The sequence below is a fragment of the Sarcophilus harrisii genome, chromosome 1, assembly GCF_902635505.1.
Source record: "Sarcophilus harrisii chromosome 1, mSarHar1.11, whole genome shotgun sequence".
Classification (NCBI taxonomy): Eukaryota; Metazoa; Chordata; class Mammalia; order Dasyuromorphia; family Dasyuridae; genus Sarcophilus; species Sarcophilus harrisii.
This window is the reverse complement of record NC_045426.1, coordinates 381,723,571-381,748,335: the sequence shown is the minus strand read 5'-3', so window position 1 is coordinate 381,748,335 and position 24,765 is coordinate 381,723,571.

Here is a 24,765-nt window from a genome sequence, read left to right as displayed (position 1 = left end):
AGTGCTTAATAAACATTTTTCGGACTGAAAAGTCAATGGCCTTTCACACAATTGACTCAAGGATAATTCTAACATTAATCACAAATTTTTTCCTATTAATTAATATATAATCTATTTTGTTTTTTTGTGGTATTATTTGATGTTTGCCATTTATTTAGCCAAATAAGTCTATATCCTCTCTTATTCTCCTAATACAGTCTAAGATTATATGTGGATTTGGGGCTGCCACATGATTTCTATTGATATCTTAGAATTTCCTAAAACCCTAGACCTTTTTTCTTCACAAATTGCTGTTTATCCATATTTCCCCATCCTTTACTTTCTTTTGATTTTTTAAACAAATGCATAAGACTATATATTTATCCTTCATAAATCTGTACCTGATTAAATTTAGCCAGTAATTCTAGCCTGTCAATAATGTTTGAGATCCTAGATATGGCATCCTATATAATGGTCATACTTCCCAGCTTCATGTCAATCCCATACTTGATAAGCATGCCATATAAATTACAGGTATTAGCTATACTTGCAAAAATGTTCACTGAATGGTTGCTTCTGAAGGCTTTCACAAAATTTTACTCATTCCTTAATGCTTCTGGTTTTCAGGGAAAAAAATTCAACCCTCAAGCTTAATAACTAAAGTAAACATTGACAGAAATTGCTGTTTCAAAAGGATATTTTACATTTGACCTAAATTTTAGAAGCACAGGTGTTTTTGAAGTCCTCCCTTTGCCTCCTCTTAAATGAAGAGAGAAAAAACTCTTTAAGTTCCTGCTCTGGAAAGTTGGCAACATTTTTTCTCACTTTCCATAAAAACAGAGTCATATTCACAGAATAACATCAATTGATAAGCATTCCTCGAGCACTTTGGATGTGGAAACTATTATAGAGCATACAAGAAAGGATATAACCTGCTCCCTGATCCCTGGCACCTGTAGGCAGGGAGGTGTCAGGATCCTGTAATCTCTAACACAAGCAAGGCCAAGAAAAGAGAAGGACGACTGAACAGGTATAATAAAAGTAATTAATGCTCTGATAAAACAGCTTTTTCAGTACCTTGCCACTTAAAATACTTTTAAGTATTTTAGAACACAACCTGGAATTGAAAACTTAGCAAAACAAAACTTTCCAAGGACAAAGAGCCCAAAATAAAACTTTTCAAGGACAAAGAACTCAGGGAAACACCAACATAACCAACAGTTGCCCAGGGACATCCGACTCATTCTACAATACTATGATCCAGGAAAGAAGTTCTGCTCAGCTCCCTCTCTCTTTTCCCTCTATTGATAATCAACTCTGCAAATAGCAGGAATAGCCCAGCTTGGAATACTAACCCAAACATGATTTAGACATAAAGGAAGATGTCATAAGCAAATTAGGGAAGATGGACATTTTTTCCTGTCAGATTTATGAAGAAGGGAACAATTTATGATCAAACAAGAGACAGGGGATCATGGGAAGTAAAATGGGTAATCGTGATTACATTGAATTTAAAAATTTTTGTACAAAGAAAACCAGTGCAGCTAAAATTAGAAGGAAAGAAGGAAACTGGTGGTAAGAGAGAATTTTTACGGCAAATTCCTTTGATAAGGCCTTCTCAAATATATAGGGAACTGAGGCAAATTTATAAAAAATATGAGTCATTTCCCAATTAACAAATGGTCAAAGGATATGAACAGGCGGTTTTCAGAAGAAGAAATCAAAACTCTCAATGGTCTTATGAAAAAATGCTCTAAACCACTATTGATTAGAGAAATGCAAATTAAAACAACTTAGATACCACCTCATACCTCTCAATTGGTTAATATAACATAAAAGGGAAATGACAAATGTTGGAGAGTATGTGGAAAAATTGGAACACTGATAACACTATTGATGGGGTTGTGAACTGATCCAAGCATTCTGGAGAACAAGTTGAAACTATGCTCAAAGGACTATAAAATTATGCATACTTTTTGACTAATGTCCCTACTAAGTCTATAACCCAAAAAGAACAAAGGATAAAGCTCTCTATATATACAAAAAGATTTATAGCAGTTCTTTTTTTTTGTGGTGGCAAAAAAATTGGAAATTAAAGAATGGTTGAACAAATTGTGATAGATGATCATGATGGAATATTATGTTATAAAAAATATATGATCAACAGGACGATTTTAGAAAATCTGAGGAGACATATGAACTGATATAAAGTGAAATGAACAGAACTAAGAGAGCATCATGCAGAGTAATAGCAATATTATAAGAATAAGCAACTGTAAAAGACTTACCTACTGACCAATACAATAATTCAAAAGATTCCCAAAGGATTTATGATTAAAAATGCTATCCACAACTTAGTGGACGCCCCTCAATTGGAGAATGGCTGAATAAACTGTGGTATATGAATGTTATGGAATATTATTGTTCGGTAAGAAATGACCAGCACAATGATTTCAGAAAGGCCTGGAGAGACTTACATGAACTGATGCTGAGTAAAATGAGCAGGACCAGAAGATCATTATACACCTCGACAACGATACTATATGATGATCAATTCTGATGGACATGGCCATCCTCAGCAATGAGATGAACCAAATCATTTCCAATGGAGCAGTAATGAACTGAACCAGCCTACGCCCAGCAAAAGAACTCTGGGAGATGACTATGAACCCCTACATAGAATTCCCAATCCCTCTATTTTTGTCTGCCTTCATTTTTGATTTTCTTCACAGGCTAATTGTACAATATTTCAAAGTCCAATTCTTTTTGTACAGCAAAATAACTGTATGGACATGTATACATATATTGTATTTAACATGTACTTTAACATATTTAACATATATTGATCAACCTGCCATCTGGGAGAGTGGGTGGGGGCAAGGAGAGGAAAAATTGGAACAACAGGTTTTGCAATTGTCAGTGCTGAAAAATTACCCATGCATATATCTTGTAAATAAAAAGCTTTAATAAAAAAAAAAGAAAACTGCTATCCACCTCCAGAGGGAAAACTAATGGAGCCTGAATGCAGATTGAAGCATAATTTTTTTACTTTCTTGATTTTCTTTCTTTTTTTTTCCCCCAACATAGCTATAATGGAAATATGTTTTGAGTCATTTTGCATGTACAACTGATATCACATTTCTTGCCTTCTCAATGGATGGGGAAGGAACAGGAAGGAGGGAGAGAATTAAAAACTCAAAATTTAAAAAATGTTAAAAATTAATAATAAACTTAAAAAGAAAAAGAAAAAGAAATACCAACCCAAACATTTAATTTCTGCTAACCTTTTAAATACAGCCTGTAAATAGCCTCAATACGTAAAGGAGGCTGAAGTTGTCCTTATAGCTAAAAGAAGTTACTTTAAAGTTCAGTTTAGATGCTGTAGCTTCTCTACATATAGAAATTGCTTCATCTTCATATAGAAGATGCTTCATAAATATTTGTTGATTGCTGACTGATTGTTTGGAAACTGCAGGTTTATGATGGTACTTTGAGGGGCAACAACAAGTAAGAATTACATTCTTTAGAGAAATGATCATCAATAGTGAGCAAATTATATTTTCTAGACACCTGGCCTCTGCCACCCTCAAGGTTTAAAACTTAATTTGAATGATAACACATACACAAGATATTGAAAGTCCTGAATATGGACAATTACAAAATTCCGAGAAGTGAAATAAAGAGTTAAATAATTGGATGAAATTCAGTATTTCCCCCCCACTAGTAAACTTGTTTTTCATATATATATACATAGATATGTATATATATTTTATATATTATTTTTATGTATATTTTCTTAATATAATAAACTGAAAATAGTTTACAAATGTCATAGAATACTCATCAGAATACCAAAAATTTCTTGACTCAATTATCCAAATACTGGATATGTGCTAAAATCACTAGAAAAAATAATGGTTCAATGTTCTTGTTCAGTACAAGCCATTATGTTAAGTGGCAAATGAATAACTCATGAAGAAACTGCAGGGATAACTTTGGGTAAGGATTATCCTCAATATCTTCACTAAGGAGATAAGATATTATCTAGATCTTAAAGAATGATTTGAATTTAGAGAAACAGAGAAAAATGGGCAAGAGGACAAGGACGGGGCAGACAAGGCTAGGGAGGCAAGAAAGCATAAGAAATGTTTGGGACAAAGCAACCAGACCATAATGGAGCTGGAGTTGAGGGGAGATCCCATAGAAGGATATTACTAAATAAACTTAGAAGGGCAGGCTAGCACCAGTTTATATAAGACCTAGAACACCAGACTTAGGAGTTTTAATTTCATTCTTTAGGTAATAGGGAACTCTCCATAGCTTCTTAGGGTACATCCATCTTAAGACCTTTCAGAGTTAGGTTGCATTTTTATAATTACACATAAAATACTATCTCTCTTTTGTATCCCCCATTAGTAAAATTAAATTTAACCCCGCATTAGATTCAATCCATATATTGATGCTATCTATATCTGCTCTAGTCATTCCTTAGAATTAATCAATCAATCAACATTATTAAATACCTTCTATATACCAGGTGCTAAACATTGGATACAAAATGAGGGAAAAGACAGTTCCAGACTTCATGGAATTTATAATCTAAGGCATCAATCTGCCAATTTAAAAAAAAAACTTCAGGAAAAGGAGTGCTTAAGTTGGAGTCAGAGAACCTGAATTCAAATCCATCTTTTCCCTTTACTACTTATGTAATTTGGGGTAATACCTTTTTTTCTTTCTTTTATTTAAACATTCTTTTTTTTTTTTTTTTTTAATTTTGAGTTTTGATCAGCAGGATGATTTCAGATAGGCCTGGAGAGACTTACATGGACTGATGCTAAGGGAAGTGAGCAGAATCAGGAGAACATTATACACGGCAACAACAAGACTATAGAATGATCAATTCTGATGGACGTGGCTCTTTTCAACAATGAGATGATTCAGGGCAGTTTCAGTGATCTTGTGAAGAGAGCCATCTACCACAGTCCTAAAGGACTGTGGGAACTGAATGTGGATCATAACACAGCATTTTTACTCTTTTTGCTGTTGTTTGCTTGTATTTTGTTTTTTTTCTCTTTTTTCCTTTTTGATCTGATTTTTCTTGTGCAGCATGATAATTGTGGATATATATATATATATATATATATATATATATATATATATATATATATGAATTGTACATGTTTAACATATAGTGGATTACTTGTCATCTAGGGGAGGGGATTGGGGGAAAGGAGGGAAAAAAATTTGGAACACAAGGTTTTTCAAGGATGAATGTTGAAAATTATCCATGAATGTATTTTAAAAATAAAAAAGCTTTAATTAAAAAAAAAGCTTTGAATTTCAAATTATTTCTTTCCCTTTAGCCCTTCTACCTAATTGAGAAGGCAAGCAATGGGATACCTATTTTACATGTGAAGTCATGCAAAACATTTCCATTTTAGTTGGCCAAGTCATTTAACCTCATCTCATAAAATGAGGAAGTTGGGCTATGTGACTTTTGAGTTCTTTTCCATCTTTCAAATATGATCTTTGAACATCACTTTATTTATGTAAGTATGTTGGGTATGCTGAGTGAGATGGGGATGAAGATAAGAAAAGGGAGAGAGAGATAAAAATTAAATAACCTGCTTTGCCCTCTTTCAACCTCCTTTTCATGTCTGATCAGATGGTTTCTCTTATCTTACCCTGAGCACTGAATTTCCCTAAATGAGTCTTTTTCTCAGTTTTGGATTTTTCACTTTCCCTATGTAGCCAACAGGGAGGCTTGCCCAAGTCCTTCCCAGGCGGCTACTGCAGCTCATGACCCAGGCTGTAAATACCCACTGGGACTGCTCAGGGGGAGGAATCACTTCTTTTCTTTTCTTTTTCCCTCCATTGACCACATTGTTTAATGGATTCTGCAGCTTACTGAAAAATTCCAACCACAAAATCATGGAAAACTCAAAATCTTTCCTCAGTTTTCACTGCCTTTTGAAATGGATTTCCCGGAGAAGAACTTGTTATGAAGTATTGAATTTCCAGTGGCAAGGACAATGAGATAGGGGCAGAGATCCAAGCAAAAATCAGGGATCCAGCTAAACGGGGCGAGCCCAGCGTTGGTCATGTGGTTAGGAATAAAAAGTATGCCTTTATATCAATGCCAGGAGCTTTAAAACCAAGACCCAGAGAGCTAGGATATTTGGTTTGGCAAAAGCAGAGTACTGACATAATTGGGGCCTCAGAAATGAGATAATGCACCCTCTACATCAATGGGGAATGGGGATGGCTGGGTCCCTGAGACAGGGGCTGCTGGGAAGGAGCCCTGCTTCTCTGGCCCTCACCTTCTCCTTGGATTGGAAGATAAATACAAGCTTAAAAAAATCTTTAATTTTGCTTTGTTTTTTAGACTTTGGTGTAGGCCCAGCTTTCTTCCGAGCGCCTCTCTCCCTTTTGTTTCCTGATGTCAAAGTGAGGGTCTGGGATTTATCCCAGGGAGATTTTAAATGGATAATGGTTTCAGTGGGCTCTTCCCCCACCCATTTCCATGGAAGTCCCTCAGGAAATTTTCTTCTTCTTCACCCCCCAGGATATTCTGTATTCTGGTCCACCCAGCCAAATTCTTGTCCGAAGATAGATCAGACATATGGTTTTTGTTTAGCTTCCCCTGTTTGTGGGCTCAATTGTTTTAGGGAAACTGGAATTGGTTGACGTTAATAGACAAGGATCTGCATTTTTTAAAATTCCATTTTAATAAATGTCACAAATACAGACAACAAATTGAGCTGACTGTAAATACCAAGAAAAGGTCATTCTCGTACAGAAGAGAAATTTAAATTAGAATCCATATGGCTACTGATCACAGGTAGCAGGCATATATAATTGAAAAGGTAAGAGCTGCAAGCCCTTGGGACAATGTAATGTCCTGAAAGAAGGAGGTGGAAGGGTGCCAAAGATATTTTTGCAGTTTTGCCCAGGGCTGTGGTGGCAGGCAGCCTGTGTGCCACTGAAAATCATCTCCTGTCCTGCCTTTGGCATCCGGCCCTAACTTGCTGAGGATTTTTCTATTGTGTAAGTGAAGAAAGCAAAAACTCTCTCAGATAGCAATAATTCTGCTGAGTTAGGTTTGAAATCTTCTTCTATTCAAAAGTTCCCAGAAAGTGGGTTAAAGTGGTGAGCGGATGGCCAAATCAGGCAGTCAAGCCCCAGACTGTTTTTGGAGGCTAATTAATAAGTGGCACCCAGGAACCAAACTGCAAAGACAGAAATAGGAAAATGGAACATTTGGGCACTATTTTGGAGGAAGCTTTTTTTAAATGGCTCTCTAAAGCAGAAGTTCTTAACCTTTTAGTGCCATGGGTATTTTGTCAGTATGACAAGGGGTCCTCGGAATCATGTCCTGAGAAGTCAAAACCCTACTCTACAGAAGGTAAATTATGCTGAATAAGAATGTAAAGGGACCTGTTTTGCCCTCACTGTAAGTCAAGAAAGAAGTGGTCTTTATCTCACATAAAGGGGGTCTCATACTATCATAGATTTGGAGCTGGATAAAGAAACTGAGACCCAGAGAACACATAGGTAGTAAGCATCTGAAACAGAATTTGAAATCAAGTTTTCTCTCTTCCAGGAATATTTGCTAAAGGAATGAATGAATGCTAGAAAGGAAATATGACCTTAATTTTAAATTTGTAGGAGAAGGGCAACAAAAGAAGAGAGGATATTTATGGAAGGCAGGTAAAAAGTGTGTTATTGTTGTTGTTGCTGTAGTAGTCAGTGTCCAGACGTGTCTGACTCTTCATGATCCCATTGGGGTTTTCTTGGCATAGATACTGCGGTAGTTTGCTACTTCCTTCTCCAGCTCATTTTTACAGATAAGGAAACTGAGGCAAACAGGATTAAGTGACTTGCCCAGGGTTACACAGTTAATAATTGTCTAAGGACAGATTTGAACTTAGGAAGACTCCAGGCTCAGCACTTTATCTAATGTACCAGCTCACTTCTCCCTTGTAAAAGAGAAAAGAGATTAAAATAAATTTGTATATAAAAGACATTTCTGGAGAATTCTTCTTCTAGAGGTATTATGTTGGGGACAGAAGGCAGGCAGATTTGAAAACCTCACATTAAGGTTACAAGGAATTTGAGAAATTTGAATATATGACTCATCAGCCTAGACAGAACTCATTGAAAGTTTGGGAAAGAAATAAAGTGTGATATCCTTCCCCTCCCTACCCATCTCTTAACATGGAGATTTAAATAGGTCTCTTTAAAGAGAAAAGCATCTGGGACACATTATTTTAAAAATTACAGGAATTTGAACCAAGGAGACCAGCAAAAATCTGAACTATTACCTTAAAATATCCTGATGAGGCAGCTGGCAAGTGTTGATGACCCCATTTTGTAGGTGAGATACAGAGTCGCAGAGAGTTTGGAATCTGTGTCTAAAATTGCACAAACCATATGCCAGGAACATGTCCTAATGTCCCATGTTAACCAGAAGGTAAAATACACAACAAAGCCAACACCCCACGTGCATTGTAGAAAGATGTCTCTTGCCATCTGCAAGACCATGTATGAGATTAGAGCACCCAACTGAGAATGAAGTCATAGAGGTTTCTCCAAAAGGTCTTTTCTTTCTTGACCTTGCAGGTATCAAATCTTGCCAAGCAAGCCAAGGCTAGTTAACATGCCTTTATTAATTCCCTTGTTTTATCTAGTTTTTAAAAATGTAATTAATCTGGGAAAGGAAAATGCTCAAGATTTCTGGATAAAATAGCAACAATTCCCATTTCTATTCATTCTGAAGCAAAAACCAAGTGGGCTAAAAGTTATCAAACTGTGCATACCCTTTGATCCAGCAGTGTCTCTACTGGGCTTATACCCCAAAGAGATACTAAAGAAGGGAAAGGGACCTGTATGTGCCAAAATGTTTGTGGCAGCCCTGTTTGTAGTGGCCAGAAGCTGGAAAATGAATGGATGCCCATCAATTGGAGAATGGTTGAGTAAATTGTGGTATACGAATGTTATGGAATATTATTGTTCTGTAAGAAATGACCAGCAGGATGAATACAGAGAGGATTGGCGAGACTTACATGAACTGATGCTGAGCGAAATGAGCAGAACCAGGAAATCATTATATATTTCAACAACGATACTGTATAAGGATGTATTCTGATGGAAGTGGATTTCTTCAACAAAGAGAAGATCTAACTTAGTTTCAATTGATCAAGGATGGACAGAAGCAGCTACACCCAAAAAAAGAACACTAGGAAATGAATGTAAACTGCTTGCATTTTTGTTCTTCTTCCCAGGTTATTTATACCTTCTAAATCCAATTCTCCCTGAGCAACAAGAAAACTGTTCGGTTCTGCACACATACATTGTATCCAAGATCTACTGTAATCTATTTAACATGTATAGGACTGCTTACCATCTTTGGGGAGAGGGTGGAGGGAGGGAGGGGAAAAATCGGAACAGAAGTGAGTGCAAGGGATAATGTTGTAAAAAATTACCCTGGCATGGGTTCGGTCAATAAAAAGTTATTTAATTAAAAAAAGAAACAACAAAAAAACAAAAAACAAAACAAAACAAAACAAAACAAAAAAAACCAAGTGGGCTTTCTCTGGGATCTTTTCAGGCCTGATCCTTAAGAAGAAATCTAGACCATGAACCTCAAGATATAAAGGAAAGAGAGAGAGAGGGAAGGTAGGAAAGAGAGAGGGAGGGAAGAAGGAAGAAGAAAGAAGGAAGAAAGGAAGGAAGGAAGGAAAGAAGAAGGGAGGAAAGGAGAAAGGAAGGAAGGAAAGTTAATTTAGCTTTAATCAGAATATTGCCTCAGTCAAAAAACTGAGACCTATTAAAGACCTTAACTTAAAAAGGTCAAGGTTTCCCACTGCATCCAGAGCCATCTTCACTCACCTTCTTGATATCATGGTCCTCTTATAAAACAAAGGACAAAGAACAACAACAATTAAGTCTCTATAATGTGCCAGGCTGAGCTAACTGCTAGGCTTACAAACCAAGGCAAAAAAAAAAAAAAAAAAAAAAATCCCTGCCTTTGAAGAGCTCCCAATCTGATAGGGGAAATGACATATAAACAGCTATATACAAACAAGATATATACAAAAAAAAATTGGAGATATCTTAGAAGAAAGGAATTCTTACTAAGAAAAGGGGGAAACATCTTTTAGAAAGTGAGATCTTATATGAGACTTGAAGGAAGCCAAGGAATCTGGGAGGCAAGGATGAGGAAGGAGGGCATTCTAGGCAGAGGAAATGACAGCTAGTAAAAATGCCTAGAGTCTGAAGACAGTTTTGTCTGAGAAGCAACACAGAAGTCAGACTCGCTGGATTACAGAGTATTGGGGTTTGGAGGTGGACAGAGTAATGTTTAAAAAGATTGGAGGGGCAGTTAGGTGGTGCAGTGGATAGAGTACCAGCCCTGAAGTCAGGAGGACCTGAGTTCAAATATGGCCTCAGATGCTTCCTAGCTCTGTGACTTTGGGCAAGTCACTTAATCCCAATTGCCTCAGCAAAAAAACTAAACTAAAATAAAAAGATTGGAGAGGTAGGAGGGGACCACATGGGAACAGTTTCTCTGTTCCCTTCTGTATACTGTTGGTAAGCAAAAAGAGTATTTGTTTTAGAGTTACTCAGTTTCTGTTGTGAAAAGGACATTTTTGATAGTATCTATGGGAAACAGAAACTGTGGAAGGGTATGAACAGGGTGCTAATTAGGCTAGAAAAGATTTTGAAGCATAGAATTTGATAGCATTTGTGCTGTCAGACTCATTATTGAGTCTACACATCCATTTTCAACTCTGTCAGGTCTGGAACTGTAACTGCAAAATGAACTTATTTTTCACAATGTAAAACTACAGATGGTCAATCATATATGCTGAACAGGATGAAAAACCCCAAAGGGAAAAAAAAAACACTCAGTGAATGGGCTTCCTTGACTAAAATCACAAAATTGGATTCTTTCTTTTTTAACTTAACTATTTCATTCCCCCCTCCCCAATTACATGTAAGGATAGTTTTCCACATTGATTTTGTAAGATTTTTAGCTCGTTTTTCCTCCCTCCCTCCTTTCTTCTCTCTCCAAGACAGCAAGCAATTTGACATAGGTTATAGATGTACAATCATTTTAGACATATTTCCACATTAGTCATGTTGTAAAAGAAGACTCAGAAAAAGAGAGAAAAAACATGAGAAAAAAGCCAAAATTTTAAAAGTGAAAATAGTATGCTTCAATTTGCATTTAAACTTCATAGTTCTTTCTCTCAATGTGGATGGCATTTTCTATCACAAGTCTTTTGAAATTGTTTTAGATCATTGTGTTGTTCAGAAGAGCTAATTCTATTATAGTTGATCATCACATAATCTTGCTGTTTCTGTCTACAATGGTCTCCTGGTTCTGCTCACTTCATTCAATATCAGTTCGTATAAGTCTTTCCAAGCTTTTCTGAAATCTGCCAGCTTATCGTTTCTTATAGAACAATAATATTCCATTATATTCATATAGCATAACTTATTCAGTCATTCCCTTAATGATGGGCATTGCCTCAATTTCCAATTCTTTGCAATGCCAAAAAGAGATGATACAAATAAAATTGGATTATTTCTATCTCTTTTCTTTGCTCCCTTTGCTCTTTCCTTCCTTCCCTCTCTCTCTCCCTCCCTCCCTTCTTTCCTTTCTTCCTTCTTTCTTTCCTTTCTTCCTTTCTTTCTTCTTCCTCTTTCTTCCTCTATCTTTGTCTTTTCAGAAAGGTAAAAGAAGCACAAAAGATCCTTTATTTTTCAGAGACAGACAAAAGGTATCATTTTGTCTCTCCTTTGCAAAGGGCTTTGGTCTGCAACAACAAGTACTGTTAATTATGGCCAGTAGCCATAGCTCAGGCTGAAGGGATCCAGGCCACATTAAAGATTGGGGAATTTGAAATGGGGGTGTTTGTGGTAATTTTCAGATTTCCATTGGCAATTTCTTTAAAAGCAGACAAAGAGTTACAATTAAAATAGAAATGGATCCAATTATTTCCGCCTTCTGTCTGAAAAGATCTAGCTGAGTAATGAGAATCACATGTATAACCTTCTGTGGCTTTCAGCTCCAAGCAAGTTGACTCATGAGAGAAATTCCTTCTTTCCAGTAAACCTTCAATACTCTATATTTCTTGAAAATCCAACAGCTCCCTGGATTTCACTGCTATCATTGTTTTATTCTATTTTGAAAGCTGGCAATAAGCAACCTAATCAGTACACCCCAGTCATCATTATAGTTTTCATTTGTTTCCCCTTTTGACACTTCAGTGAATTTCTCAGTGCATGAAGACAGGCATTTCCCCTCAATGGATTGCAAACCATTCTTATCCTGTGTGACATTTGTCCATGTCCTATCATAAATCTCCTACTGGTGATTCACCCAGCATGATGGAAGACTTCCTCTAGGTGTCTTGATAACACATGGATACCAGTAGAGTCCAATGGCTAGTGATAACTTGTTTCCATTACATAACTGGCTTACTTTTTTAAGATTTTATTTTTTGCATCACTATCTCTCCTCTGGGCAACTAGCTGGCACAGTGGATAAAATGCTGAAATGAGGAGGACCTGAGTTTAAATTCAATCCCAGAGACTTACTAACTATGTGACCCTGGACAAGTCACTTAATCTTATTTCCCTCAGTTTCCTCATCTATAAAATGAGCTGGAGAAGAAAATGGCAAACTACTCCCATATCTTTGCCAAGAAAAATTCAAATGTAGTCAGAGAGTCAGACATGACTGAAAGAAAATACATCATCTTTCCCTGCTCCCCTGCCTCAGTACCTTTCCTTGTAACAAAGATAGGCAAATATTCAAATAAATAAAAATGTTAAACTAATCAACCATTTCTTCATCTCTGAAAATATATGTCTCTTTCTGCATTCCTAGACTACCATCTCTTTTGTGACAGGCCAGTCAGTCATCTTGATCTATAGCTTGCCACTGTATCCAGATGGTTCTGGAGAGGAAAGAGAGGCAGGTGACTCTGTCCAGCCCTCCCTCACATAAATCCAACTAACTTGCATGTTATGGCATCACCTCCCTGATGTCATGGTCCTCTTTGAGGATGAAGGGACAAACAATAATAACAACAACTATTCATTAAGCGCTTACTATGTTTTAGGCACTGTGTTAAATATTGGGGATACAAGGAAAGGCAAAAAACAATCCCTGTCCTCAAATAGCTGATAGTCAAATTTGCCACCTTCCCTCTATCTCCCATCTCCACTTTCAATAAACTCCATTTGATACTCTAACCCTTTACAACCCAACTCTTTCCAACTTTACCAGTGGTCTTATTCCTCCCCGAGTTCTTAATAATCCAGCACAGCAATCTTGATTCTCTTTCCACATCAGACTCCTCCTGGTGTCAAGCCTTATCCTTGGCTAGCTATCCCTTATTCCTGGGAAACTCTCCTTCCTTATGTCTCTTGCTTTTGTGTTTCCTTAAAGATGAAAAAAACCCACCATTTACAAAAGACATTTTCTAGTACATTTCCCCAAACCTTCCTCCCACTCTTCAGTGACTTTACTCTGAGACTACCTTCTTTTTCCTTTGTATAGATCTTGTATATGTAGGCTATAAGCATGTCTTCTCTCTCATTAAGATGTGAGTTTCTTGAAAGAAGGGACCATATTTCTCTGTCTCTGTGTGTCTCTCTCTGTGTGTCTCTCTTTGTTTCCCTCTGTCTCTTATCTCTCTGTTTCTGTCTGTCACTGTGTCTCTATCTCCATCTGTCTCTTTCCCTGTCTCTCTCTGTCTCTGTCTCTCTCTCTCTCTATTCCCCGCACTTAGTAAAGTTCCTGGCACGTAATAGTAAATAATTAATATAGACTGATTGATGAAACATACTTCTTCATTAGTTTTCTGAAGTCATTGATAAAGATCAGTGCATTGATCAGAGTTCAAATCAAAGTCATTTTCCTCTACATTATCAAGGATGCTATATAGATTATTTTCTTGCTTACTTCACATTGTATAAGTTTCTGTGAATTCTTCATATTTGTCATTTCTTACAGTGCAAAATATTCCATCACATTCATATAAAAACAGGAATCAATCAAAACAACCTAAAACTTTTAACACATATCCAAGAAATTGGCAAAGATGACAAAAGATTGCATAGTCAATGTTGGAGGATGACAGGAAGATAAACACACTGATTCATTGTTTATGGAGCTATAAATCAGTACAATCATTTTGGAAAGTAAGTTAAAATTATGCAAATAAAGTTACTAAAATGTTCATGTCCTTTGACCCAGAGATTCCACTACTAGATGTATACCTCAGAGATGTCATTGACAAAAAGAGAGTCCCTGCATACACCAAAATATTCCTAGCAACATTTTTTTTTTGTGGTAGCAAATAACTGGAAAGTAAATGCCCATCAATTGGAGAATGATTAATAGATTGTGGTACACGAAAGTAATAGACTATTATCCTGATGTCAGAAGTGATTAATATGATGAATACAGAGAACCATGGAATGAGCTACATTAAATGTAGAGTACAATAAGGAGAGCAAGGAAAACAATATATACAATGACTATAACCCAAAGTGAATGTTGCAAAAGTATAAATAAAATTCATGGTCCCAAAGAAAAGACATGAGAAGATATCTCTTCTCATTCTTTTGCAGAGGAGAATGATCCAAATATGTGGAATATTGCATACATTTTCAGGTTTTTCTATGGATTGATCAGTTTTTTTTATTTCTTTTCTTCTTGAAAAAAAATATTCTTTAATATATATGTGCTGACTTTCTGGGAGGGGACAGAGAGAAATACTGAGGAAAATTGGGGGAATGAAAAACATAAGATATCAATAAAATTTACTTGAAAAAAAAATTTAAGGGGGAACCAAAAGAGGAGGAAGTCAAAGCAAAAAAAAAAAATAGTTGAGAGACAAATAAAGAGATGAATAATGTATATAATTTAATAGTAATAACAGGTTGAAAAGAATTTCCTCAAAGGTAATGATCAGTTGAAGCCTGAACTAAAGTGAATTATCATTATCAGTAGCATTAAGACTATTTCTTGCCCTTATGAAAGAGGAGCCCATGTCACTCACAGATAGTCACCGTTCAAGTAAGATAAAATAGAAAGAGTACTATACTGAAGATTAAGAAATTTGGATTCTGGTCCCAGCTCTGTTATAACTAGCTCTATGATCTTGTATAAGTCATTACATTTCTCTGAGCTCCAATTTTTTTTCATTTGTAAACTGAGGAAGGGGTTGATTTCTAAGATTCCTTTCAATTTTAAAATAATATAATTCAATGGTTCTAAAAAGTAGTCACTTCCAGGTAAGACATTTGCTACTCCCAAAGAGATTATGATTTAATAAGGGAGACAAGGAATAGGGAAGGAAAATATAAGCAAATCATTTTAATGCAAAATATGAAATGGTAAGTGCTAAAAGAGAGATCCAAACTAAAACTTGTTAGAGGGATAGAGAAAGCATGTCAGCTGGGAGACTCAGAAAAAAAGTTTTATGAAAAAGATGGTGTTTTAAATAGACCTCAAAAGATGGTTAAAATCTGAGCAGAGATGGAGAATACTATCTAGTGAATGTGAAAGTAGCATGTGTCCAGAAATGGGAAAGCAGGGAATGGTGAGCAGTACAGTGACTGAAGCTTAGGATACATATGGGAATTGAGAGAGAGAAAATGAGAAACATTGGGAAGGGCCATTTTGCCTGAAATGCCAAAGTAAAAAGTTTAAACATGATCTGGTGGAAAATGAGGAGTCATTAAAGATTTTGGGTTTGTGAGAAGAGTGCCATGATCAGAAATCTGCTGGTATTGGGTAAGTAACAGCTTGTCTAGTAATTTAAATATGGAAGAAAGCACTGAGACTAGAGGTAGAGAGTCTAAGCAAGGGTCTTGGGAGGATAAAATCTTCCCCCACCATTACATTTGGCCAGAGAATCTCTGTGCTTATACCCTCCATCTTTACTCAGAGCAGAACTTGTAGCAGAAGCCTTGGAAGGAGGAAGATCAACAATTCCAGGGCAGCTTTCTCCTGGAATTTGTTCTGCAGGAAAAATTCAAGCCACATTGTCATGTTAGACATGACAATGGACATTTCACAATGGGATGTTTGGAAGGAAACAGCTGCTGTATCTGAGTCTAAAAGAAAAGGACAACCTAGCTTTCCAGTCTTTCCTGAGAACTATTCAGTTTGCCTGACTGCTTGCTGTGGTACATGAAATAAGAGAAAACTTACATATATTAGAATAAAGCAAAAAGTAAGCAAAAAGAAAACTTACATATATTAGAATCTGGACTGAACATTGTTACCTGCATTTTTTTTTAAAGGTTCATATGAATACTGCCCAAGGTAAAAGCTTGGGAGTTTGATTTCTGAACCTCCATTTTTTGTCATCATAACTGACAGGAAGGTGAATCAAATTTGTAAATGACTTAGGGTGTCATTTATTAGGATGATTGCTAGTAATTATCAAATATCAATCCATTAGGCTGAGAGGTCGTCTGGGAACTGGAAGAAAAACTGAGACCAAATTTCATGTTAATAACAAAGAAATCATCATGTCACTTCTTAAAAGCTCATCTCTGCATGGTATTATACTGAATTGAAGCCCTTGTCTCATCATATTTAACCTCATAAATTTTTTTTATAATTTTAAAAACATTTTTATTTAAAGTTTTGAGTTCCAAATTCTCTCTCCTGCCTGTCCTCTTTTGTCTCTGAGACAGTAAGCTATCAGTTATGTTATACAAGTGCAATTATGCAAAACATTTCTATATTAATAATTTTGTACAAGATGACTCAAATTTAAAAAAAAAAGAAAGAAAGTAAAAAATAGCATGTTTCAGTCTATATTCTGATAATATCAGTTCATTTTCTGGAGGTGGATAGTATACTTCAGCATTAGTCCTTTGGGATTGCCTTAGATCATTGTATTGCTGAGAATAGCAAAATCATTCACAATTCTTCAATGAATAATACTGCTGTTACTGTGTACAATGTGCTCCTGGTTCTGTTCACTTCCCTCAGCATCAATTCATGTAACTCTTTCCAGGTTTTTCTGAAATCATCCTGCTTATCATTTTGTATAGCACAATAATATTCCGTCATAGTCATACCACAGCTTGTTTAACCCATTTCCCATTGATAGGCATTCCTCTGATTTCCCATTCTTAACCACAAAAAAACTGTCATAAATATTTTCTGTACATATAAATCCTTCCTCCTTCCCTCTTTGGTATATAGATCTAGCAGTGGTATTGCTGGATCAAAGGATATGCACAGTTTTATAGCCTTTTGGGCATAGTTTCAAATTGTTCTCCAGAATGGTTAGATCAGTTCACACATAATCTGTTTCTTAAAATATATTTTATTTGCAACTGGCCAGTCCCCTGTTACACATGGACGCCTCTTGCCTTTCCTTCTCAGAAACAGCAATTTCTGGGAAGACAAAACAAAACAAAAATCATATCCACCAATGCAGATCAAGCCACCCTTTGTGACAAAGGAAAACAATTAAGTAAAAACATTCAATACAGCTTTCTAAACTCATGATGCATACAGTATTCTATCCGCTTAGCTCTCCATTTCTCTGCCAGAGAGTTGAAAATTATCTTTCGATATCTGTCCGTTTCATTATTTTTTCCTTTCAGAGTTCAACTTACTTTTAGTGATAATTTTATTTTCACTGTTGTGGCAATTATTGATATTCTTCTTTTGGTTCTATTCAGAGGATTTTCTTTGGATTTAAAGATGTATAAGCTAAGATGTGTTAGTCAAGAGAGGAAAATTGTCCCAAGATTGAAATGGAGGCAGAAAAACCCTGGGAAGCCCTTATAATTATTTGAATCCTGTAAAGAATACAGCACATAGGAAAGAGACAGAGAAACAAGAAAGGGGAGGCAGGGAGGGAAGAAGGGAAGAAGCAGGGAGAGAGGGAAAGAGAGAAAGAGAGGGGGGGAAAGAAGAAGAGAGGAAAAGATGGAGAGAGGGAAGAAGGGAAAGAGAAAGGAATGGAGGAGATAGAGAGATGGACAAAAATAATAACAGACAGAGACTGACACAGAGAGACAGAGACAGAGACAGAAAGAGAAGTGGTCAAAGGATTCAAATTCTTTTAAAATGAAGACTTGCAAACGCTGGATAACCATATGAAAACTTGCCCCAATAATTAACAATAAAAGAAATGCAAATCAAAACATCTCTTAGTTTTCACTCAGCAAATTGGCAACAAGGCAAAAGAAGAGAGATATTTAATATGGGCTGAGAGGGGCTGTGGAAAGTTAAACATACTAATACACTATTGACTTAACCCTAAACATTCCAGAAAGTAATTTAAAATTATGCTTAAAAATTTACTTAAATTACTTTACCCTTTTACTCAACTAGGCATATAAAACACTTAGCTCAAATTGAATTTAGAAAGATCCAATTGAGAGCAAAACATTTAAGCAGCATTTCTTGTAGAAGCAAAGAACTGGAAACAGTAAGGGAATGGCTTTATAAACTGTGGTACATGACTGTAATTGAATATTATTGTTTCTTAAGAAATGATGAATATGAAGAACTAAAAAAAAAAAGAATGGAAAGACTTACACGAGATGATGTATAGTAAAGTAAGCAAAATGGGGAAAGGAATAAATACAACTCCATTAATGCCAATGGGGGGGAAAAACAAACAAACAAAAAAACGAAACAAAAAAGAAACCATATTTATAATGATTAACCTTGTCCTGAAATAAGAGAGAGAAAATTCACCTCCCTTGCCTCACAGGAAAAGTAGAAAGCTTCAGATCTGGGATCTTGCATATTCTATCAGTAAATAGATGTATTTGTTAGCTTGCTGAACAGCTTTCTTTTTTTTTCTTTTTTGGCACAAATTATGACTTCTTGATAGAGATATATTATGTCACAAAGTGACATAAAAACAAAATATATCAATAAGCATTAATACTTTTTTAAAAATGAGAACTGTCTTTCTAAAAGGAAGCAGGAAGATCTTTGTTAGAAGGGGAAGAATTTATTAAGCACCTACAATATGAAAGGCACTGTGCTAAGCACTTTCTAAATACTATCTCATTTGATCACAGATACAATATACATTAATAAGGATGAGATAATATTCTTGAAACTCTTTAAACACTGTAGCTGTAAGTCAAATGGTCTGTAATCTGGATGATAAAGGAGGAAAATAATTAAATTAATTATTGGACATCTATAATATGTTTGGCATAGTGTTTATTGCAATTAAACAGTTCCTGTCCTCAAAAAAGTTACATTTTCTGTTTCCTTATGAACAAAGAGGAGCCAAACAACCCTAGGGTATATTAATGAGAGGCAGTAGAGTTATGAAAAACTGAGTTTATTATTTTTAAAGCCTGATTATATATATACATATATATAAAAATTAAGATATAAATAAGTCAATAAGTGAAATAGACTGTCAAGAAAAAGTCATTAAATAGTTACATTACCTGATAAAGTATCAGAAGCAACATAAAATTTTTTAAAATCAAGTTACAAGAATCTTAAAGTTTTAATTTTTTTTCTTTGCAAGGCAATTTAGGTTAAGTGACTTGCCCAGGGTTCCACAGTTAGGAAAATGGCTAAGTCCCAATTTGAACTCAGGTCTGACTTCAGGCCCAGAGCTCTATCCACTGTGCCATTAAAGTTTTTAAATCCTCAATCCACATTCACTCACAAAACCTGAACAGTTTGCAGATGAATAATTTTCAGCATTTTACTCAGTAACAACCATATGTATCAATGCACATTCATAATTAAAAGGGTAGAAATTATTCCCAAACCCAGAGGTTTACAAGGGAATGATTTGCTTCTTTTTCTTTGGAGTTGCCAGGGATGTTTCTCAAAGCATGGCTTGTATTTCTGCCCCTTTGTCTTGTGGGGAACACATAGGAAAGATCTGGGATTCCTGCCAGGCCCCCTGAAAGCTTGAAATTGATAGCATGTGATGGAAGGTGCCCTTAGAGGAAAAAGGCATTTAAAGGCATTACCCTGGCTTAAGAAAAATGGGCATTGGGAAAATATAAAGCTGGACGTAGGTAGCCCATCTTTTCATTAGACACCAGGATGCATTGTAGTAATCTGTGATTGCCTCTAGAGGGACTAGGCTGTGAATGAAAATAAGCAAGGGGCAAAGGCTATATATTATGAGTGGTGAGCTAACTGTAAGAGAATTCTGTGCAGATAATTGGAGTTGGAATACACCTTAAAAATAAACAAGTCCAGCCCTCTCTATTCACTTGAGGGAGTAGGGAGTGGGATTAGTAGGAGGGAAAAGGTATTACCTGAGATCATGAGCTGTCACAAAGAAGCTTATTCTTCAGGATGTTGAGAGTAACAATTGTTCTTGTTTGTCCTAAAAGGATGATGTCTTGACTTATAAGTAAATTGAATTTAAGTGAGACAGAGCCGTGGGAAGTCCTTAGCCCCACTCTCTCTTCCAGAATCATCTGAGTCCAGTGGCAGGACATAGTTAAGTTCGTCAGGGGAGCAGCACACAAAGGGGAGAGGTTACAATGACATAGTGTAATTTTTCTAGGGAGAAGCTTTCCTACTTTCTGACTGCATCCTGTTTTTTTAAATTGAGGATTTTGAACCCCCAAAGGGCACCCCAAGAAGAGCTCCTTCCAAAAAGAAACCATCTAGTTCAATCTACTTATTTTTATAAATGGGATATCCAGGCCAAGAGAGTTAAGTGATTTTCCCAAGAGCACATATAATTAGTAAATGTTGGAGCTGAGATTTGAACATAGGGCTTCTGACTCTAGATCAGTTATCTTTTTACAACACCAAGATGCCTCCTTGGCCATTGTTGTTGTACTTTCCAGTTCTTTTCCCCCCTGGCTCTTCTTCCTCTATTTCCTTGGATAAATCCTCTTCTTTCTCCTATATCATAAATTGGAGGTGAGGAGTATCCTCCAAGGCTCTGATGTATTGGCAGCAATTTGCCGATATACTCACCTTCCTGGAGAACTCCTTTAAAATTTTGGTTTCAACTATTACCCTTTGCTGATAACTAATTTTTAAAATGTCTTGATAATTTATATTACATTAATTTCCATATATGTCCCTATAACTCTCCTACCTAGAGAACCCTCACATGTAATAAGTTGCTGATGATTTTCTAACATATATTTCCAGACCTGAACTTTCTTTACATCAATCCTATATTTTCACCCATTTATATATCAAATTGTATGTCCTTGAGAGTAACATGTCTAAAAAAGATATCATCTCTCCTTACTTCCAAAATCAATTTTCCTCAATTGATTATTCAATTTCTATCTATTGGTACCATCTTTCCAGTAACTCAGACTACAAATCTTGGCTGCTTGTGCACTAGCCTTCATCCCCTTTAATGGGTCACAAAGAACTATAGTTTCTTCATTTATATCTTTCTTTTGACTTTTCAGTTCAATTCCTACTGCCACCATCCTAATCTAGGAAATATTCTCATCTTCTCATGCCTAGTCTTCAAGCTCCAGGTAGCTGCCCTTCAATAAATTCTGCCTACCAATAAATTCATTTCCATATGCTTTTCTTAGGAGATTATTGTATGAAAGGTGCCCTTTTAGGCACTGGAGATACAATGGTTAAATGTGATACAGTCCCTTCTCTCAAATAAGTTAGTTCTTTTGGAAGGTAGAAGGAAGAAAGAAAGGTATACATACAAGTATAATATAAGGTAGACAAAGGGGGAAAATAACAGATCCATGTAAAAAGCACTAGAAAAATTTGAGGAATAGGATGTTTTTATCTGGAAACAATCAGGACAATTTTACAATGCTACTCTATAGGCTAGAACAGGCATTCTAAACTTGGGGTTCACAGACCCCTAAAGACTCCATAAATAGATTTTAGTGGGTCTGTGCACTTGGATGGAAATATATATATCGCTCTCTCTCTTCTTTCTTTAAATAGTATTTTATTTTTCTAAATACATACAAAAAGTTTTCAGCATTCACCTTTGCAAAACCTTGTGTTCCAAATTTTTTTCCCTCTTTTCCCTCCTTCCCCCTCCTCAGCAAGCAATTCGATATAGGTTAAACATGTGCAATTCTTCTAAACATATTTCCATATTCATCATGCTGCACAAGAAAAATTAGTATATCTTTATTTTCACTAATCAGTGACTTAAAATTAGATTTCTTTTATTTATTTAAAAACTTTGTTAACACATCCTACACAGTAATAACACATTAAAAACTTTATTAATTAAATAATTGAGAGAAACCTAAATTTAAGTCATAGGTTAGTCCTTTGGCTTCTCCAGATTTCCAAAGAGGCAGGCCATCACATACATACCAAGAGAGGGAGGGGAAGGGAGAGAGAAAAGACACCCCTTCCCTTGCACATACCATAAATAATCCCCATTTAGCTTTCAAGGATTTCAGAGACTTTATTTCAACCTGTCTATTCAATCTCATTCCCCATTATGAAAGCATTATCAAAAAAAGAATCAAGAATTTAATGATTGGATACCTATGGAGGACAAGCAAGAATAGGAAGTTGACTAGTTCTTTTGGAATTTAAGAAAACTTCTGTTCAGCAATATTAAGGAATTAAATACTCAAAATAAATCATTTGACAATCCTTTACTTATGACTCTAAATTTTAAAACTTTCTGGGGGGTACATTTAATACCAAAAAAGTCTCCCTTGTAATAATAATAGTACATTGGTATAATACTTTATGGTTATAAGAGACTACTATTTTTCCAACTGATCTCATAAGAACCCTCATAAAATTGCTAAAATATTTTCATTATTATTATTTTATACTTTAGGAAATTGAAGCTCAGAAGACTTAAGCAACATGGCTGCTCAATGGCAGAGCTTGGGACTCAAAACCAGGTCTTGTGTCTCTACATCTTGTTATCTTACCTCTTACATCACAGACCTCAGAATAATATGCTGACAATCCCTGAGAGCAATGCTATAAGGTAATCTTATCACAAGATAGTTTGCAACTACAGCTACTTAACTAACAGATTTTGCCAAATATTCAACTAATTCATCAGTATGTCCAATATAGCAGATCTCCCACTTTGTTTAATCTTTTCAGTCCCATTTGAATCTTCATGATTCTATTTGAGGTTTTCTTGGCAAAGATACTGGAGTGGTTTGCCATTTCTTTCTCCAGCTCATTTTCTAAATAAGGAAACTGAGGCAAATGGAGTTAAGTAACTTGCCCAGGATCACACAGCTAGTTAGTGTCTGAGGCTGGATTTGGACTCAGATCTTTTTGACTCCAGGCTGAGTGTTTTATCCACTGCATCACCTGGCTGTTCCTAGCTTAGGGTCCTTATTTCAGACTTCCTTCAATATGCCCATGAATAGTAGAATTAGTTGGCTTTTTTTCCCCTAGAAATTATTCAGTCAATTCTCTATTATGTAAGCAAACTTTGGGAAGCAGAAATAATTTTAAACTTCAAGTTTAAAAAAGAGCCTTTTCATTATTTCCAACAACTTTTCATACGTAGCATCTGGTACAATAGAGTGGACAATAGCTTTTCATGATCTCTAATGAAACACAGCTGCTACTTCTCTGCAAGAGAGGCATGATAAAAAGACTATTACTGGTGCTGGAAACTGCCTGGTATTAGTACCATATGTGTAAAGCACATTTGATAGTACTTAATAATAATAGGAAACTGAAAAGGTATCCTGGGAGATACCTGAGTCATCAAAAAAAAAAAAAAAAAAAAAAGCCATAGTAGAAGACCTGAGTCAGGAAATGAGGGAACAGTCATTGGGGTTAGGGCTTGCCAGTCATCTGTGCTCAGCAAATGAGCCAAGAGTTGGAGGCATACCCTAAACTGTGAACAGGAGCTTGATGGGAGGTCCAACATGAAGCTCAGGCTTTGAAAAAGGAAGAGAAGCTAGTTTGCTCCTGGTGTTGAGAAGAAATTGTTGTCATACAGCTTTTCAGGCATGATGGGCTTTGCTTGAATCCATATGACCACCTAGAAAAAAATTCATGCATAAGAAGGTGAATGAGATAATGTTCTGAGGGGGTCCCAATTTAATTCAAGTCAATGTGGGGTTATTCTATGATTACTTTAGTACAAGAACATGCAGATTCTTGGCTCTAGATAGAGCAGGAAAGGAGCTTAAAGGCCATCTAGTTCAATACAAGTTCAATACAGATAAGGAAAATGAGTCTCATGGAAGTTAAGTGACTCCCAAAGTCACACAAAGTTGTGTCTGTCAGGGATGGGATTTCTTCATTCATTCATTTGTCTCTGGCACCATCATCTACAATGTAATGCAGATTTTTTCTTTTTTTTTTCATCCTCCCTCCCTCCCTATCTCTGTCTCTATCACTGACTCTCTTCCTTTCTTCCTTCCTTTCTCTTTCTCTTCCTTTCTTCTTCCTTCCTTCCTTTTTTTTTTATTATTATAGCTTTTTATTTACAAAATATATACATGGGTAATTTTTCAACATTGCCCTTGCAAAACCTTCTGTTCCAATTTTTCCCCTCCTTCCCCCCACCTACTCCCCTAGATGGCAGATAGTCCAATACCAGTTAAATATGTTAAAGTATATATTAAATACAATATATATATACATATTTATACAGTCATCTTGCTGCACAAGAAAAATCAGATCTAGAAAGAAGGTTAAAAAAAAAAACGAGGAGGAAAACAAAATGCAAGCAAACAATAACAGAAATAGTGGAAATACTATGTTGTGGTCCACACTCATTTGCCAGTGTTCTTTCTTTGGGTGTAGCTGATTCTCTTCATTACTGAACAATT